Here is a 16,068-nt window from a genome sequence, read left to right as displayed (position 1 = left end):
ATAAGCATGTGGCAACAATTATTATTCTCATATGAGATTGAGGATATATGTCCAAACTGAAACTTCCACCATGAATCATGGCTTTAGTTAGCGGCCCAAAGTTCTTCTCTAACAATATGCATGCTCCAACCATGAAGGTGGTAGATCTCTCTTACTTCAGACAAGACGGACATGCATAGCAACTCACATGATATCCAACAAAGAATAGTTGATGGCGTCCCCAGAAGACATGGTTATCGCACAACAAGCAACTTAATAAGAGATAAAGTGCATAAGTACATATTCAATACTACAATAGTTTTTAAAGCTATTTGTCCCATGAGCTATATATTGCAAAGGTGAATGATGGAATTTTAAAGGTAGCACTCAAGCAATTTACTTTGGAATGGCGGACAAATACCATGTAGTAGGTAGGTATGGTGGACACAAATGGCATAGTGGTTGGCTCAAGTATTTTGGATGCATGAGAAGTATTCCCTCTCGATACAAGGTTTAGGCTAGCAAGGTTATTTGAAACAAACACAAGGATGAACGGTACAGCAAAACTCACATAAAAGACATATTGTAAACATTATAAGACTCCATACCGTCTTCCTTGTTGTTCAAAACTCAATACTAGATGTTATCTAGACTCTAGAGAAACCAAATATGCAAACCAAATTAGCAAGCTCTAAGTATTTCTTCATTAATGGGTGCAAAGTATATGATGCAAGAGCTTAAACATGAGCACAACAATTGCCAAGTATCAAATTATCCAAGACATTTTAGAGTTACTACATGTAGCATTTTCTAATTCAAACCATATAACAATTTAACGAAGAAGAAACTTCGCCATGAATACTATGAGTAGAGCCTAAGGACATATTTGTCCATATGCTACAGCGGAGCGTGTCTCTCTCCCATAAAGTGAATGCTAGGATCCATTTTATTCAAACAAAACAAAAAAACAAAAACAAACCGACGCTCCAAGCAAAGTACATAAGATGTGACGGAATAAAAATATAGTTTCAGGGGAGGAACTCCGATAATGTTGTCGATGAAGAAGGGGATGCCTTGGGCATCCCCAAGCTTAGACGCTTGAGTCTTCTTAGAATATGCAGGGGTGAACCACCGGGGCATACCAAGCTTAGAGCTTTCACTCTCCTTGATCATATTGCATCATACTCCTCTCTTGATCCTTGAAAACTTCCTCCACACCAAACTCGAAACAACTCATTAGAGGGTTAGTGCATAATAAAAATTCACATGTTCAGAGGTGACACAATCATTCTGAACACTTCTGGACATTGCATAAAGCTACTGGATATTAATGGATCAAAGAAATTCATCCAACATAGCAAAAGAGGCAATGCAAAATAAAAAGGCAGAATCTGTCAAAACAGAACAGTCCGTAAAGATGGATTTTATTAGGCCACCAGACTTGCTCAAATGAAAATGCTCAAATTGAATGAAAGTTGCGTACATATCTGGGGATCATGCACGTAAATTGGCTTAATTTTCTGAGCTACCTACAGGGAGGTAGACCCAGATTCGTGACAGCAAAGAAATCTGGAACTGCGCAGTAATCCAAATCTAGTACTTACTTTACTATCAAAGACTTTACTTGGCACAACAAAACTCAAAACTAAGATAAGGAGAGGTTGCTACAGTAGTAAACAACTTCCAAGACACAAATATAAAACAAAAATACTGGAGTAAAAACATGGGTTGTCTCCCATAAGCGCTTTTCTTTAACGCCTTTCAGCCTAGGCGCAGAAAGTGTATCTCAAGTAACATCAAGAGACGAAGCATCAACATCATAATTTGTTCTAATAATAGAATCATAAGGTAACTTCATTCTCTTTCTAGGGAAGTGTTCCATACCTTTCTTGAGAGGAAATTGATATTTAATATTACCTTCCTTCATATCAATAGTGGCACCAACGGTTCGAAGAAAAGGTCTTCCCAATATAATGGGGCAAGATGCATTGCATTCAATATCCAAGACAACAAAATCAACGGGGACAAGGTTATTGTTAACCATAATATGAACATTATCAACCTTCCCCAAAGGTTTCTTTTTAGCATTATCAGCGAGATTAACATCCAAATAACAATTTTTCAATGGTGGCAAGTCAAGCATATCATAGACTTTTTTAGGCATAACGAAATACTTGCACCAAGATCACATAAAGCATTACAATCAAAATCTTTGACTCTCATTTTAATGATGGGCTCCCAACCATCCTCTAGCTTTCTAGGAATAGAAGTTTTAAGTTTTAGTTTTTCTTCTCTAGCTTTTATGAGAGCGTTTGTAATATGTTTTGTGAAAGCCAAGTTTACAGCGCTAGCATTGGGACTTTTAGCAAGTTTTTGCAAGAACTTTATAACTTCAGAGATGTGGCAATCATCAAAATCTAAATCATTACAATCTAAAGCAATGGGATTATCATCCCCAAGGTTGGAAAAAATTTCAGCAGCTTTATCACAGTGCAGTTTCAAGCAGCTTTAGCAGTTTCAGGTAATTTTGCACGCTTTGCACTAGGAGTAGAAGCATTGCCAACACCAATTATTTTACCATTGATAGTAGGAGGTGCAGCAACATGTGAATTATTAGCATTGCTAGTGGTGGTAATAGTCCAAACTTTAGCTACATTTTCCTTTTTAGCTAGTTTTTCATTTTCTTCTCTATCCCACCTAGCACGCAGCTTCAGCCATTAATCTTATATTCTCATTAATTCTAACTTGGATGGCATTTGCTGTAGTAACAATTTTATTTTCAATATCCCTATTAGGCATAACTTTCGATTTCAAAAGATCAACATCAGAGGCAAGACTATCAACTCTAGAAACAAGAATATCAATTTTATTGAGCTTTTCCTCAACAGATTTGCTAAAGGCAGTTTGTGTACTAATAAATTCTTTAAACATGGCTTCAAGTCCAGGGGGTGTATTCCTATTATTTTTGTAAGAATTCCCATAAGAATTAGCATAACCGTTACCATTATTATAAGGATATGGCCTATAGTTATTACTAGAATTGTTCCGATAAGCATTGTTGTTGAAATTATTATTTTTAATGAAGTTTACATCAACATGTTCTTCTTGAGCAACCAATGAAGCTAATGGAACATTATTAGGATCAACATTAGTCCTATCATTCGCAAGCATAGACATAATAGCATCAACCTTATCATTCAAGGAAGAGGATTCTTCAACGAATTTACCTTCTTACCTTGTGGAGCTCTTTCCGTGTGCCATTCAGAGTAATTAACCATCATATTATCAAGAAGCTTTGTTGCTTCACCAAGAGTGATGGACATAAAGGTACCTCCAGCAGCTGAATCCAATAAATTCCGCGAAGAAAAATTTAGTCCCGCATAGAAGGTTTGGATGATCATCCAAGTAGTCGACTCCATGGGTTGGGCAATTTTTAACCAGAGATTTCATTCTTTCCCAAGCTTGAGCAACATGTTCATTATACAATTGTTTAAAATTCATTATGCTACTCCTCAAAGATATAATTTTAGCAGGGGGATAATATCTACCAATAAAAGCATCCTTGCATTTAGTCCAGGAATCAATACTATTCTTAGGCGGAGATAGCAACCAATCTTTAGCTCTTCCTCTTAATGAGAAAGGGAACAATTTTAATTTTATAATGTCACCATCTACATCTTTATACTTTTGCATTTCACACAATTCAACAAAATTATTGAGATGGGCAGCAAGCATCATCGAACTAACACCGTAAAATTGCTCTCTCATGACAAGATTAAGTAAAGCAGAGTTTAATTTCAAAGAATTCTGCCGTAGTAGCAGGTGGAGCAATAGGTGTGCATAGGAAATCATTATTATTTGTGCTAGTGAAGTCACACAACTTAGTATTTTCAGGGTTGGCCATTTTAGCAGTAGTAAATAAAGCAAACTAGATAAAGTAAATGCAAGTAAACTAATTTTTTTGTGTTTTTGATATAGAGTGCAAGACAGTAAATAAAGTAAACTAGCAACTAATTTTTTTGTGTTTTGATATAAGTGCAGCAAACAAAGTAGTAAATAAAATAAAGCAAGACAAAAACAAAGTAAAGAGATTGAGAAGTGGAGACTCCCCTTGCAGCGTGTCTTGATCTCCCCGCAACGGCGCCTGTAAATTTGCTTGATGCGTGTAGTTGACACGTCCGTTGGGAACCCCAAGAGGAAGGTGTGATGCGCACAGCGGCAAGTTTCCCTCGTAAGAAACCAAGGTTTAATCGAACCAAGTAGGAGTCAAGAAGCACGTTGAAGGTTGATGGCGGCGGGATGTAGTGCGGCGCAACACCGGAGATTCCGGCGCCAACGTGGAACCCGCACAACACAACCAAAGTACTTTGCCCCAACGAAACAAGTGAGGTTGTCAATCTCACCGGCTTGCCGTAACAAAGGATTAACCGAATTGTGTGGAAGATGATTGTTCGCAGAGAAAACAAGTAAAACAAGTATTGCAGCAGATTTGTATTTCAGTATTAAAAGAATGGACCGGGGTCCACAGTTCACTAGAGGTGTCTCTCCCATAAGATAAAAGCATGTTGGGTGAACAAATTACAGTCGAGCAATTGACAAATAGAGAGGGCATAACAATGCACATACATGACATGATAAGTATAGTGAGATTTAATTGGGCATTACGACAAAGTACATAGACCGCCATCCAACCGCATCTATGCCTAAAAAGTCCACCTTCAGAGTTATCATCCGAACCCCTTCCCAGTATTAAGTTGCAAAGCAACAGACAATTGCATTAAGTATGGTGCGTAATGTAATCGACAACTACATCCTCGGACATAGCGCCAATGTTTTATCCCTAGTGGCAACAGCACAACACAACCTTAGAACTTTCTGTCACTGTCCCAGGTGTCAATGCAGGCATGAACCCACTATCGAGCATAAATACTCCCTCTTGGAGTTAAAAGCAAAAACTTGGCCGAGCCTCTACTAGTAACGGAGAGCATGCAAGATCATAAACAACACATATGTAATAACTTGATAATTAACATAACATGGTATTCTCTATCCATCGGATCCCGACAAACACAACATAGAGTATTACGTATAGATGATCTTGATCATGTTAGGCCGCTCACAAGATCCAACAATGAAGCACAATGAGGACAAGACAACCATCTAGCTACCGCTATGGACCCATCGTCCAGGGGTGAACTACTCACTCATCACTCCGGAGGCGACCATGGCGGTGTAGAGTCCTCCGGGAGATGAATCCCCTCTCCGGCAGAGTGCCGGAGGAGATCTCCGAATCCCCCGAGATGGGATCGGCGGCGGCGGCGTCTCGCAAGGTTTTCCGTATCGTGGTTTTTCGCATCGGGGGTTTCGCGACGGAGGCTTTAAGTAGGCGGAAGGGCAGAGTCGGGGCTCGACGAGGGGGCCACACCATAGGGCGGCGCAGGCCCCCCTTGGCCGCGCCGCCTTATGGTGTCGCCACCTCGTGGCCCCACTTCGTATGTTCTTCGGTCTTCTGGAAGCTCCGTGGAAAAATAGGCCCCTGGGTCTTCGTTTCGTCCAATTCCGAGAATATTTCATTACTAGGATTTTTGAAACCAAAAACAGCAGAAAACGAGAACCGGCACTTCGGCATCTTGTTAATAGGTTAGTTCCAGAAAATGCACGAATATGACATAAAGTGTGCATAAAACATGTAGGTATCATCAATAATATGGCATAGAACATAAGAAATTATCGATACGTCGGAGACGTATCAAGGAGTGAGGCGGATACATCCTACCAGGGCGGAGCATAAAGGTCATGCTTCCGCAGTTCACCATAGCTTTGTCCTTTGTTTCCTTCTTAACTTGGAAGAAAAACTGCCACAGGCGGACGTCGGGACGAATTCCGAGATGCCCTTCCCAGTGCGTCACGAAATTCGAAAGGAGCAGGTATGAATTGGGATAGATGTTGTGAGGCTGAAGGCCGTAGGTGGAAAGGACGGAGAGGAAAAACTCCGAGCAGGGGAGTGATAGACCGCGCTCTACCCAGGCCTTCGTAAGGACTCGTTCGTCCGCATCCGGCTTGGGAGTAACGGAATCTTTCATGAAACTCCAGTGCGGAGAAATCATGCCTTCGCTCTGGAGGTCCCTGAGCTCCGAATCCTTGACCTCGCAAGGCCACCACTGCCCTTTCTCGCCCTCCCGGATCCGGGCCTTGGAAGCCGTCTTCAACTCAGCCTCTTGCACTTTCGCAACCATTCTTGCTTGGCCTTCAAGTTCTTCTTGGATCTCTTGGAGAATTGGGATCCGGTCTAATGCGTTGCTGGAAGATGCAGAGAATGGTTGAGCAAACCTTGTGTCGGAAATATGCGGTGGCAGGAATGCTAGTGGTTCCGGACAGCTTGGTTCTAATGAGCTGGGCTTAGGGCTATTCGGAGAACTAGCAGTATATTTTGGTGAACTAGGTGCCATGCTTCCGGCTGCACCCATGTGATAAACTAAGCTGAGTAACCGGAACAAATCTACGTCTAAACTACTTCTTCTTCTACGGGTCCGGCGGACGTACCGTTAATGGCGCGGCGGTGTTTCGTCGCGCCGGCGAGGAAGAGGTCGCCGGACAGAGCGCGTTGAGTTCCGCCTGACCAAGAATCGGCGGCAGATCGGATTTCCCGATCAACCGTGGAGATCTCAGGTCAAGGGTGGCCTTGGAGCGGCGGCGGATGGAGCTCTCTGTGGGCAAGCTTGCCGGAGTTCAGATCCGGTGGGCGGCGCTGTCGGGAGGAGGAAGATGAAGTGGATAAGCGGTGAAACGAATGGGAAAGTTACCGACGCGGCGGGTATTTATAGACCACGCGCGGAGATTCGTGAGCCGGATCCAACGGCGGAAACGGAACGTTCACACCGTTGGATGGTCGCCACATGTTTTAGGTTAAAACGGTGAAATCAAGGCAGTGGTAACTAGAACTGGGCAACCTCCGAAATTTCCGGCTAAAGATTTGTATCTCCGAAAATTTAGCGCGGGAAAAAAGGAAGTTCAGTGAAATGTGCGCGAAAAATCCGCTGAAGATATCGTTATAGAAGGACAATGATTTCCAGTTGAATGGGATCGGAAACAAGAAAAGTTTTGGAAGCTCTTCAAGATTCTCTTCAGATCCGGTTAAATGAAGTTGGAGGAATGATGAATCTTGGAGAACTTCAGGGGCTACTGTTGTGGGTATACTTTATGTGTATATCAACGGCATGGCCTAGATCCAGCAAGCCTGGGTGGCCTAGAGATGGTGATGTGGCGTGTGGCCCATCGGGAAGCCCAGTTGCTGTAGATCGAGATGGATGAAGACCAGTCCAGGAGCAAGGAGCCGGATCTTAGCCGACCTACGAAGGAGGCCGGATCCGTGAAGGCCCATGAAGTATCCGGATCCAGTACTACCTTGGAGGAAGGCGGATTCTTGACATACACGGCAAGATATTGTACCGTAGTTAGGTAACTTGTATTCCGGCTAGGACTCTCCAATGTAAACCCTAGATCTGTGCGCCTTTATAAACTGGATCGTGGGAGCCCTAGAGGCACAACCACAACTCATTGTAACAACGCGAGAGCGCCCAGATAATTCCAGACAAGCAGCAGTAGGCCCTGTCTTCGAGCAGGTGTTCCGAAGCTGGGTAAATCGTGTACCACCGTCCCGAGGACTCTCCGCCCTATGGCCCCTACTTCTTCTCCCCCTCGTGAGGATCCCTCCTCCGAGGTACCGTCGATTAGGCAACGACAAATCTTCATCGACGAGACCGTCGATTCCGATGAAAACGCACTGGTAAGTACTGCAGCTACGACCGCCGCTTATGCGTGCAGTTGACACACGTCCGTTGGGAACCCCAAGAGGAAGGTGTGATGCGTACATTAGCAAGTTTTCCCTCAGTAAGAAACCAAGGTTTATCGAACCAGTAGGAGCCAAGAAGCACGTTGAAGGTTGATGGCGGTGGAGTGTAGTGCGGCGCAACACCAGGGATTCCGGCGCCAACGTGGAACCTGCATAACACAATCAAAGTACTTTGCCCCAACGTAACAGTGAGGTTGTCAATCTCACCGGCTTGCTGTAAACAAAGGATTAGATGTATAGTGTGGATGATGTTGGTTGTTTGCGAAGAACAGTAAAGAACAATTGCAGTAGATTGTATTTCAGATGTAAAGAATTGGACCGGGGTCCACAGTTCACTAGTGGTGTCTCTCCCATAAGATAAATAGATGTTGGGGGAACAAATTACAGTTGGGCAATTGACAAATAAAGAAGGCATAACAATGCACATACATATATCATGATGAGTACTATGAGATTTAATCAGGGCATTACGACAAAGTACATAGACCGCTATCCAGCATGCATCTATGCCTAAAAAGTCCACCTTCAGGTTAACATCCGAACCCCTTCCAGTATTAAGTTGCAAACAACAGACAATTGCATTAAGTATGGTGCGTAATGTAATCAACACAAATATCCTTAGACAAAGCATCGATGTTTTATCCCTAGTGGCAACAACGACATCCACAACCTTAGAGGTTGTCGTCACTCCCAGCATTCAATGGAGGCATGAACCCACTATCGAGCATAAATACTCCCTCTTGGAGTTACAAGTATCAACTTGGCCAAAGCCTCTACTAGCAACGGAGAGCATGCAAGAACATAAACAACATATATGATAGATTGATAATCAACTTGACATAGTATTCAATATTCATCGGATCCCAACAAACACAACATGTAGGATTATAGATAGATGATCTTGATCATGATAGGCAGCTCACAAGATCTAACATGATAGCACAATGAGGAGAAGACAACCATCTAGCTACTGCTATGGACCCATAGTCCAGGGGTGGACTACTCACACATCACTCCGGAGGCGATCATGGCGATGAAGAGACCTCCGGGAGATGATTCCCCTCTCCGGCAGGGTGACGGAGGCGATCTCCTGAATCCCCCGAGATGGGATTGGCGGCGGCGACGTCTCTGGAAGGTTTTCCGTATCGTGGCTCTCGGTACTGGGGGTTTCGCGACGAAGGCTTTAAGTAGGTGGAAGGGCAGGTCAGGAGGCGTCACGGGGGACCCACACAACAGGGCCGCGCGGCCAGGGCCCAGGCCGCGCCGCCCTGGCGTGTCGTCGCCCCGTGGCCCCACTTCATGAGTCCTTCGGTCTTCTGGAAGCTTCGTGTAAAAATAGGACCCTGGGCGTTGATTTCGTCCAATTCCGAGAATATTTCCTTACTAGGATTTCTGAAACCAAAAAACAGCAGTAAAACAAAGAATCGGCTCTTCGGCATCTCGTCAATAGGTTAGTGCCGGAAAATGCATAATAATGACATATAATGTGTATAAAACATGTGAGTATCATCATAAAAGTAGCATGGAACATAAGAAATTATAGATACGTTTGGGACGTATCAGCCGCTGAGCTGGACGCAGCTGCAAAGATCCGATCTGAGTTGCTGGACCTTCCTAAGGAAGACTCCACTTTAGATATGAAAATTTCAAATCATGGTTTTAGTAGTCGGATCCGCACCTATGTTTTGGTAGTCGGATCCTACCTATTTTTGGTTGCCGGATTCGCGCCTACGTTTTTGATAGTCGGATCCGCACCTATATTTTGGTAGCCGAATTCATACCTATTTTTGGTAGTCGGATCCGCACCTATATTTTGGTAGCCGGATCCATACCTATTTTTGGTAGTCAGATCTGCACCTATATTTTTGTAGCCAGATCCATACGAAATTTTTGGTAGGTGGATCAGCACTTAAATTTTGGAAGTCGGATCCACACCTAAAATTTGGCAGCCGGATCCGCACCTAAATTTGGAAGTCGGATCCGCACATAAAATTTGGTAGGTGGATCCGCACCTAAATTTTGGAAGTCGGATCTGCACCTAAATATTGGACCACCGCGATAAGTAATCTCGCACCGGATCGATGGAACACCAAAGAAAAACCGCCACGACCGATGTTAACTCCGCTGCAAATAGCTAAGTCCCTTTTATATTTAATATTTTAATATTTTATGATCATGAGATTAAGATTGATTCACTCATGTCCTGACTCTTTTACCGCTTTCACTGGTGATCATATAATTTCCACGATTTGCCTCGCGCTCGTGAAAAACTTTTTACTGGTTTTGCCGCCTAAGGCTCCAGTACGCTACAAAATTTTCGCCTTCGGGTGTTAGCTTAAGTTTTCTGGCCTACACGTTTTCTGTTGTTTATATATGGATTCCTTAGTAGTGACATTTCGGTACTTAAAGCCGGCCTCTGTTTCTGAGGTTCTTGATTGTTTCGCTATTAAGCGCTATCGCCTCAGCAGATGTTCTGTGCTTAAAGTTTCCCGTCTCGCGAAAAGTCAAGCATATAAACCAGAAGAACGGATAAACCAACACTTGTTTAAAACATATAAATTGCATTAACTGTTCAAGATAGACAAGTTTTTTCCGCCTTGACAGTTTTATGTTGTTCAACTGCTGCATAGTTTCATCTTTAAAACATTTGTTCAAAGACTGTTTTTGTTCTGCCTTACATTTGTTCGTTGAACATGATCAAAGAAACATTTAATACAAACGTTTTTTTATGTTTATGTATCAGGTAAATGATGCTTGATTCCGCTATGCTTAGCCGGAACCAACCCTCGGGGGCTGCGATTTTGATCTTAAGTGAAAAATGTGTTTCCTTTCGAGTAATAGTGCTGGAAATTTCCGCCTAGATACTTGGGATTTACACTATACCTACCTAAGTCAGATAAAGCTACTCTAAGAGATCCAAGCCTGATTTTCAAGTAAATTCACCTTGGTGTTCGGGGGCTACATCGATGAAGTTCTCTTTGGAGCAACAAGCCGAAAAATTTCCACCTTGACGCTTGGGGGCAAAGTTTCTGAGCATCGAGTCTCCTTGGAGCAAGCCGACTCAACGCTCGGGGGCTACATATGGTTATGTCAAGAAAATTTTCAAGATGGCGAAAATCCGGCTAACTAACCAGATCCATACCTATATTTGGTAGCCGGATCCGCACCTAATTTTTGGTAGCCGGATCCGCACCTATATTTTGGTGGCCATATCTGCACCTGAATTTTGGTAGTCGGATCCGGACCTATATTTTGGCTAGTCAGATCTGAACCTACATTTGGCTAGTTGGATCCATACCGAAGATTACGTTGGATGGTATCTCCGAAGAATCTGACCATTGGATCATGAAGTTTCCGACCAATACTTGGTTGGAGATATGAAGTTTGGAGTCCTTCAAGATTCTCTATTCGTTCCAGCCAAAGGATGAAGATACACGCGCAAGCTAAGCTGGACGAAAGAACGGTGAATCTCAGAGAACTCCGGGGGCTACTGTTGTGGATATACTCATAGGTATTACCATCGACATGGTCCGATTCCGGCAAGCCCGGGTGGCCCACAGATGGTGGTGATGGTATATGGCCCATCGGGTGACCCAGTTGCTGTTGATCAAGATGGAAGATGTCCAGCCCAGGAACAAGGAGCCGGATCCCAACCGGCCTACGAAGGTAGCCGGATCCTAACCGACCTACTGAGGTAGCTGGATCCGAACCGACCTACTGAGGTAGCCGGATTCGAAGAGGTCTATGCCAGGAGTCAGATCCGTGAAAGCCCATGAAGGAAGCCGGATCCATGACGACAAGTTAGGAATAGGTGGATCCTTGACGTGCACGGCAATGTAATGTTCTGTAGTTAGGCAACTTGTATTTCGGGTAGGACTCTCCGTGTAAACCCTAGATCCGGACGCCTTTATAAGCCTGATCCCGGGAGCCCTGGAGGCAGATCTTGAGCTAGAAACGAGACAATCACAACTCATTGTAACAACGCGAAAGCGCCCAGATAATTCCAGACAAGCAGCAGTAGGCCCTATCTTCGAGCAGGTGTTCCGAAGCTGGGTAAATCGCGTACCACCATCCCGAGGACTCTCCGCCCTATGGCCCCTATTTCTTCTCCCCCTCGTGAGGATCCCTGCTCTGAGGTACCGTCGAATAGGCAACGACAGGCGCCGTTCTGGGCTGCTACTAGACCTGAGAACCGACCTACCAAACAGGCAGAGCCCAAATCTCCACAGAACAAAAAAAACTCTGTACAGGCCACCAAACAGCCTTCTTCCCACTGCGCTAGTGGTGTAGGAAACTGCTGCTGCAAGCTAGCAAAAGCGCCCTTTGTGGTTGCTTTGCGTTGGCGTATCTGATCTTGGACCTGAGGTAGTCGTCCTGATCTCACAAAGTATGCTTGCAGATGCATGCAACACACACTAGGTAGCAAGTTGTAGATGCTTCATATACCGACGTTATGATCTCCCAGGAAGACACGACGGCAGCGGCTCAAGGTAGCACAGCGCGATGGAGTCGCTTTTCTCGCTATCTCTGATTCGGAAAGAGGCCTGGGGCTGCTTTTCAAGTACTTCGAAAATACCACAGTTTGAGGGATACTCAGGTAATAATACCACAAGTTTAGTCATCACCAAACACATCAAAGTATCTAAAACTGTGGTATTTCCGAAAACTGTGGTATTCTCAGAATACTTCAAAAATACAGAGCTACCAAACGAAGGATAACTCTAAGCAACTTGCATTCTGAATGGACAAAAAAACATTCTAGGTATGCGACTGAACCGCCCTTCAAGTCACAAAATAGGAATAACCAATGCGATTCAACTATACTAGTGGGGTACCGTCAATCTAAGCTCTGATACCAACTTGTGACGCCCTGTAACCGGTACCATGAGGATTCCAGCGATCCCACCAAAATCCGCACGATATCGATTCTGAGACGCCCTCCGACACGACGTGCGCGACGAATCACACACGTGATACCAGAGGAATTAACATGAGCGGTAACATTACAACAGGGTTATAATAGAGCCCACAAGAAACATATGTTACAACAACGACTCCAACGAGTCAATATACAAATATACAATAGAAAGATCCAAATCATACAGAAGATCGAATACATCCGAGTACGGACAAGATATAAATTGGACTAAGAGTCCTGAAGATAATCAGTGGCGTCCATAACCCTGCCCAGGCTATTGCTTGGCATTTGTATCACGCGAGCAATGGAGTAAGACTAGTCACAATGCATAGTATCATATAGAAGTATCATGCGTATGATACTACTACATGTTACTATCTCCATAATGCATGGTATCATATACTAGTATCATAGTCTTCTTATATTAATTGATTTGTAGAATCTCAATGCAAATATATGTACAAGATTTAGTTGACATTAAATTTTTCTAGTAGCATGTGTTATGATATGATACGGTATCTAAACGTATCGCATCGCGTGTGCGATCTTTACATATTGTGTTTTTTAATCTGCCCTAATGGATCCCCTACCTAGCTTTATATATCAACCAGGGTAGGGTTTACAAGAGTCATAGTAGAATTCATATTGGAGTCTTCTTTCTTGTAGTTCAAATTAATATTCCTCGTGGGTCCAGCTTATCGAGTCCTTGCGTTGGTCCATCTTCATAATCTGTACCTGGTATAGCAATGTCGGGTACCCGAAGGGTAATGCCCACAACACACCCCTTTTCATAATGATTATCTAAACGACGATGACCATGACGCACCTTAATCGAAGGTATTCCGTAGGTTTGATCATGCGGATGTAATAAACCGGTGGCTTTGCTAAAGCGCCGGCAATCAACGGACTACACGCAATCTCTTTAGTCAGATCTCCTTAATCATTTTCACGGAAGACAAAATAGACAAACTCCTATGAAAGCATGTAACATGTAATTTGTATTCAATACAATTAGCAATAAAAATACAGAGTTCTCACATATCCGTGTGCGTTTGTCATCTATCTATGTTTTGTTGATTTTTCCGTTGAAACAGCTATGTAAGGATACACATAACTTTTTATTTATTGCAAAGTACTTAATCTTAATGTGTAGATGTTTACAATCAGCTAAGGTTGCAACCATCCAAAAATGAAAGCAACATAAAGCTATCTATTCTTAATTCTACTAACTGTGTGCCGACCAGGGCTCATGGTTCGTCGGGGGGCGCCAGCTACCCGCTCACTGACGGGCTGCTCGTCCCCTACACCAATCAGAACCTCACCTGGAGGCGCCATGCCTTCGACGAGAAGGTCGCTAAGCTATGGCAGGTGGCGGTCAAGGCCTTAACCAGCGTCGAGGGTTGGCGTGGGCATGCCTCCAGAAGCGCACACAGGTGAAGCTCCAGGGCATGACCTCCCCGTGGTGCTCGGTGCCTGCTGCGTGCTGCACAACATCTCCGGGCAAGTTTTCCACTGCCTGTTTATCTATGTTATGCTGTATAATTGCACCATTTCCTGTGAATTATTTCTAACTGACGTACTGGTTGAAAAAGCTAGGTTCGAGTTTATTTCCAAGAGGTATACAGGTTTGCAACATGCATAAATCTTCCCAACTACTATATATACATGTCGTCGTGTTCCCGGCCAGTCAGCACGAGAGCGATTGACGGACAGACACGGCTCTAATCATTCGGCACCAACTCCGTCGGAATATATATGCATCATGCATGACCCATCCCAAGTTGTGAAGCACAACGATATACATCGCACGCACTAGTGGAGAAACGTCCATTCGTACCGGTTCCAGAAGGGCATTCGTACCGGTTTTGCAACCAGTATAAAACATCCGGTACAAAAGCCCCCCCTTTCGTATCGGTTCCTTACGAACCGATATTAAAGGGGCCTCCACGTGGGCCACCAGGAGAGCTCAGGGTCAGGGAGCTTTGGTACCGGTTTGTAATGCGAACTGGTACCAAAGGTTGCCACCCGCGGCAGAGAAAATGCATGAATCTCTGCCGCGGCAGAGAATTCAGGGTTTAGGGTTTTTGGAGGGGTTTAGGGGTATCGGAGTGTTTCATATCGCGTCGATGCACCAGAAACGTGTTTGGGTTTAGGTAGTACATGAAGATCAAGGTGATGCATATCAAGTTGGTGCATATAATATAACACATATGTAATTGCATAAGATCGCAAATTAAGTAGTACATGCATGAAGATCGATCTTCATGCATAGTGGTACTCTCCGAGGCGTACTCTATATATGTCTATTACATGTAGCATAGTGGTACTCTCCGACTCAAAGTATATGTAACATGTACATCTTCATTCATAGTGGTACTCTGCGAATGGTGGTAAGACGTCCCGAAGGAAAAAATCCCGCCAATTCCTCGCTTATTCCTATGAAGCGGTCCTCGATTGAGAGCTTGTTCCGATTTCTTGCCAACTATAAAAGAATAAGATACAAATGAATACAACACAACTTATGATAAGAAAATAAATTTGTGAATATTGTTTTCGTACCTCTTTATTTCTTTCATTATTCGTTCTCTCGCTGACAATTCTGTGGATGTACTCGCAAACGTAGTATTCACAGAGATCAGTCCCTTGTGGTTGTTGCGGGCATTTCTTTACAAGAATATAATTCAATCAAACAATAGTCAAGTATGATAAATGTGTGTGGACCTAGGTAGTACTACTTACTTTCGCATGCCATCGCAACTTCAGTTGCCATTCATGGGACTTATCTTCCTTGATGAAAGTTTCCCATACGCTGCCCGACAAAAGAAAATGCATAAAAGAGTTATCAATTAGTTGATAGCAGGAAATGAACGAAACAAACCGATAAGAATTGAAATTACCTTCTGAGCATAAGAAAACAAGACTTGTATAGTTCTGAATTTTTGCTTAGTGAGTCAAAGAATTCAATTTCTCCATCGTACATTTTGATGATGAGAAGAATAAAGTGAAACCTACGCACGTTTAAATATGTAGTGTCATATATATAAGTCATCAGTAAAAATTTTGACATATGGTGAGCAAAATATAATGTGTTATAAGACAGTAAGACTCACTGGAAGTTGTAAGGCCAAATTATTAGCCTTTTATCACGTTGTCGCTTCAAAAACCTTAGCAAAGTCTCCGGTGTATCCTTGTTATAGAGGGGTTCTTTTATGGTTCTAACATGCATTGTGTCCGGGTCAATGAACCCAATGTTCGTGATTTCGTCCCTTTTGCATTCGAGCATCTTCAATCTGCATAATATAGCGCACAAAAGATTATA

This window comes from Lolium rigidum, chromosome 5 (genome assembly GCF_022539505.1).
Source record: "Lolium rigidum isolate FL_2022 chromosome 5, APGP_CSIRO_Lrig_0.1, whole genome shotgun sequence".
NCBI lineage: Eukaryota > Viridiplantae > Streptophyta > Magnoliopsida > Poales > Poaceae > Lolium > Lolium rigidum.
Note: the sequence above shows the minus strand (reverse complement) of the source record.